The following is a 5,779-nucleotide window of genomic DNA, read 5'->3' as shown; positions in this document are numbered from 1 at the left end:
CTTGTGAATCAGTCAGTCTCTCTCTCTCTTTCTCTCTCTCTCTTTCTCTCCTTCCTGTCAATTATCTTTTTTTGTGACCTATTTTTAAAATTTATTTATTTATTATAATTAGGTATGTATAACAGTAGAATGCATTTTGATGCATTATACACAAGTGCAGCACAACTTTTCCTTTCTCTGATTGTACGCAATGTAGCGTTACACCACATGTGCAGTCATACATATGCCTAGGGTAATAATGTCCATCTCATTTTACCATCTTTCCTGCTTCCATACCCCCTCCCCTCCCCTTCCTCCACTTTGCCCAATCAAATTTCCTCCATTTTTTCCCATGCTCCACCTCCTATTATGGAGCAGCATCCACTTATCAGAGAGAACATTTGGCCTGTGGTTTTTTTGGGGATTGGCTTCCTTAGCTTAGCATGATATTCTCCAACTTCATCCATTTACCTGCAAATGCCATATTTATTCTCTTTTAATGCTGAGTAATATTCCATTTGTGTATGTATGTGTGTGTGTGTGTGTGTGTGTGTGTGTGTGTGTGTGTGTATATATATATATACATATATATATATATATATATATATATATATATATATATATAATCACAGTTTTCTTTATCCATTCATCTATTGAAGGGCATCTAGGTTGCCTCCAGTTTAGAAATTATGAAATGACCTGCTATAAACATTGATGTGGCTGCATTACTATAATATGCTGATTTTTAAGTCCTTTGGGTATAGACTGAGGAGTAGGATAGCTGAGTCAAATGGTAGTTCCATTCCAGATTTTCTAAGGAACATCGATACTGCTTTCCAGAGTGGTTGCACCAATTTTCAGTCCCACCAGCAATGTATGAATGTGCCTTTCCCCAGACATCCTTGCCAACACTTATTGTTGTTTGTATTCTTGATAGCTGCCATTCTGACTGGCATGAGCTGAAATTTTAGTCAATTATTTTTTTATACACCAAGAAAAGAAAAAAAATTATTTTGCTTAAATTTTATGGAAAAGTGCTTAAGTAAAACATGATAGAGAGTGATTATGCCAAGCCCAGTAATTATCACCATGACAGTCTTAAGTACTGTTAAAATATTTAAAACTCCTCACTATAACTACATGAATTATTAAGCTAAAATTAGGATTCCTTGAGAAGGACCATGCTCTGAATATTTACTGGTTCTCTTTAAATACACTAGACTTGAGGGGTTTTGTTAACTACAGATGTTCAATTGTTTTATTGCATCTTCTCCCTAGTTATTATGTTAGAATAGTAAAGAGGGAATAAGAATGAATGTTCCTAATATTAATTGTTCTCTTTAGAAATTTCTATATTTTATAAGTTTTTTCCTAAGTTTTGATAGCAACAGGTTAATTAACATATAAATGTAATATATAAAGCATATATTTTTGAAATTCAGTCCCATACTCTCATTATATTTAGAGTTTGATATTGTGCTTTTCTAGAGTTCAATGGCAATTATTATCATCATTATTGTAACTACTACAGGTTTATATGTGCTATGGTTAGCACAGGCCTTCTATTTTTGTCAACTTTAATAGATAATATAAAAATTACAGGTATGATACCTATTAGAAATATAACAAAGGTCTTGTGAGAATAATAATCAACCTATTGAAAGGAACAATATATAATTAAATATTTTTTATATTACCATCCATTAGGTTAAACTATTCAGACCTCCTCTCCTATGGAAAATTCCCCTCTGGTTGTTAGGTGCTTCATATCATTTCTGTTAATCACTGAAGTCAACTAATTATTATAATGCTATATCTTTTTTTTTTCATGGTGCTGGGGATTGAACCCAGGGCCTTGTGCATGCAAGGCAACCACTCTACCAACTGAGCTATATCCCTAGCCCTGTAATGTTATATCTTGAGCTAGACTTTAAAATAATTTACAAATCAATTTTTTGACAGTTTTTAATATCCTATTTTCTACCAAAGGTTTCTACCTAAAAATTCCAATTCCACATTGCCATTTCATTTAGTTGTTGACTTAATGAGTACAATGGATATATAAATGGACAAATGTTAGGTAAAGAGGCAGGAAGAGAAGGACCTGATTATGGTAGCAATTCTTAGCTGTATCTTCTCTTATTATTGACCTTCGTGGAAAACAAAGATCCCTGTGTCCCTGAGAACACCTACCCAAGCCCTTGGTTTAAATTGAAATCTGCCTCCCCTGATTACAATGCTTACCTCTTAGGAGTGACCATTATCCTCTCATGTTTTAAGAACTCCTCAGTTTTTATCAGAAATAACCTCTCTCTCAATCCCACTACTGCTTATCCTCTCGTAGAAAGATCTTCCTTCTTTGAGGTTTATGCTAGTTAGCTCTTCCACATAATTATTTTTGCTATCTACTGAATTTTTATTCATTAAAGATTTTAGCACCTGCCTCTCCTCTCCACCCAACGCTTAGCACATTCCTAGGAGATTTCAATGTCCACAGGCATGATTCATCCAATGCACTGACTCCCACCTCCATCATCTTCTCTTGTACTCTATCTCACCCTCAATAATTCTCTATAAAATATCCTCAAAACTGCCCAACCTCCAAAGTCACAAAAATAAATATCTCTGTCCTGATTTTCTAGCTTTCTTTTTGGACTACTCCCAACATAAAACTTCTTCAACTCCGCTGGCACCTCCAACAGAATTGGACTCTCTTGCTTCTTCTATATTTATCAACCCTTATTTTCTTTTTCTTTCCAATTAAGCAAAGATTCGTAGCCTAACTTTATGGCCACTTTCTTGATAAATCCTTAAATTTCTTTGTCACTCTCTACCCTCTTGTCTCACCTAAGTGGAAATTGTACAGTTATTGGTTCCCATTTATTTCCACTTATTAAACCTACTGGTTTCTCAGGGATAAAGTTATATAATCAAGTATCTTAGTCACTCTCTTTATTTCTATTTTAATTTTTCTCCACTCTCTTTAAAACTTATTCCCCTTTTGGTCTCAGCAAATGATCTCACATCCTGCCTAAAAGAAAAACAGATCAGCAAGTTGGTGGAATAGAAAGTCCCCCAGTCATATCTCCCCATAGCAACAATAATTCTGCAGCCATCTATGGATAAAAGTGTCTTTTTGAGAGCTGCAGGACTCAGGTAGGAGAATGTGAAACCCTGGTTATCCCAAGACTTGGGAGGGGGTTTTGAGAAACCAGACTCACATTCAAGAAGCAGACTCACTGATCATGGTCCCAGCTGCAGACTTGTGAACTGGTATATGGTCCCATGTGGCTTTGACACTACTACCAGAACCATCTGCCAAAGGACTCAGGAGGGATAGACTCACCAATCTCATGGATCCTTAAATAGAACTACAATTTGGCTTCATTAGCTCTCAACTATAGTCTAAGAGTTGTCCTGCCTATCCAGTGACTCATCTATAGATGTCTGAAGACCTCAAGCTCTGTTGTAGAATCCAAAGTAGCCTGTGACTCAGTTCTAGCCCTTCTTAAGCACTATCCAGAGCCAGCACTGAATGTTCAGGGAACCTCACAGTGACCCAGCAGGAGTACTTAGAAGAACTCAAAGAAAGCCATATTTGTCCACATACCTGGAAACAGGCCCACCATTTGTGAACTCTGCAGTAGACCTTCATCCCAGTACCAGCCTGGCTTACCAAGGAACCCAGAGGCAGTCAGTCTATCCAGGGACTAGATAGACCCATGCTGCTTGAAACCCTCATAACAGACCTTCCAACCACAGATCCCACTGCAGACCTTAATGCAGTCTTGTTATCAGTTCCAACCCCACTCAACCACAAACCCAGAGGTAACCCCATGAAATTGAGAGGCCCAACAGGTGAAGGTCTTTACTTGCTGAAGTGCATCTATAAAGACTGGAAGATGTATTTGCCCCTTCATATGCATAGATACCAATATGAAGCTACAAAGATAACAAAGAATAATATAATCACAAAAAGAAACTAATAAAGCTTCAGTAATCACCCCCTTCCCCAAATACAGATGAATGAATTGTCTGAAAAAGAATTCAAAGTAATTTTTATAGGAATTCAATGAGATGCAGGAAAACAGAGATAAATGACTACACAAAATTAGGAAAATAATATATAAACAAAATGAGAAGTCAACAAAAAAAGTAGAAACCATGAAAAAGAACAAAATAGAAACACTGGAGATGAACAGTATAGTGACAGAATTGAAAAATTCATGGGAGAACTTCAACAGCAAACTCAATCATACAAAAGAATTAGTGAATTCAAATGTTTGTCATTTAAAATTATTTACTGAGGAGTGAAAAGAAAAAAAGAATGAAGATGACATAGATACTATGGGAGACCACCAAGCATACAAACACATGAATTATGAGAATGCTAGAAGTAGAGAGAAAGTGAAACCAAAAGCTTATTTAAAGAAATGATGGCTGCACAGAAGATGGAAGGAGACCCTCATTGTTATACAAAATTACATATAAGAGGATGTGAGGGAAAAGGGGGAAAAAAAGAGAGAGAGAATGAGTTACAGTAGATGGGGTAGAGAGAGATGATGGGAGGGGAGGGGAGGGGAGGGGGGATAGGAAGGGGATAGGAAAGGCAGCAGAATACAACAGACACTAGTATGGCAGTATGTATAAACGTGGCTGTATAACCAATGCGATCCTACAATCTGTACACGTGGTAAAAATAAGAATTCATACCCCATGAAAATCAAATGTATGATATATGATATGTCAAGATCATTGTAATGTTTTGAGCAACCAATAAAAAAAAAGAAATAATGGCTGAATTTTTTTCAAATCCTGGAAAGCATATGCACATCCAAATTCTCGAAGGATCCCAAGAAATATTAGATCAAATAGTAATACTTCAAAATATATTATAAGCAGATTGCCAAAAGTTAAAGATAAGGCAATGACTGTGAAAGAAGCAAGAGAAATGTCACTTGACACACAAGGGAACATACATAAGGCTAATACTGGATCTCGCAGTAGAAACCAGCAATGACATCCTTCAGAAATGAAGAAGAAAGAAAGGCATTTCCAGACCTACAAAAGCTCAGAGAGTTAATCACTATACAAGCTAGCTACCATACAGGAAGTGCTAAAGAGAATTCTTCAGGTTGAAATTAAAGGACTCTAAATAACAGAATGAAAGCATATAGCAGTATAAACTTACTGTTTCATTTCCAACCCAAATGGTAAGAAACTAGAAATAAATAATAGGGAATTTTGAAAAATTCACAAATATGTGGAATATTAAACAACACACTCCAGAAAACCAATGTGTCCAAGAAGAAATTTTTAAAGAGTGTCTTGATAATGAAATGATAATAAAAACATAACATAAAAAACATGGGATGCAGTAAAAGCAGTTCTAAAAGGGCAATTTATAGCAACAAATATTTATAATTAGAAAAAAATAAATGATTTCATATATGCTACACCTCAATGAGTTAGCCCAGAGTCATAATAAATAAGGAAATAATAAAGATTAGAGAAAAATAAATGAAAGAACTAGAAAGACAATAGAATAGATTGACAAAACTAAGAGCTTTTATTTTTGGAAAATATAAACAACACTGACAAATCTTTAGCTGGATTAACCAAAGAATAAAAGGACTCAAATACTTAAAATTATAAATGAAGGATACCACAGAAATAAAAAAAAAACTTCTATGAGCAATTATACACAAACTGAATAATCCAGGAGAAACAGGTAATTTCCTAAACATATACAACTTCCCAAGACTTAATCATGAAAAAAAAAAATAGAAAATCTGAACAG

This window comes from Ictidomys tridecemlineatus, chromosome 3, assembly GCF_052094955.1.
Source record: "Ictidomys tridecemlineatus isolate mIctTri1 chromosome 3, mIctTri1.hap1, whole genome shotgun sequence".
NCBI classification, from domain to species: Eukaryota; Metazoa; Chordata; class Mammalia; order Rodentia; family Sciuridae; genus Ictidomys; species Ictidomys tridecemlineatus.
This window is presented reverse-complemented; position numbering follows the sequence as displayed.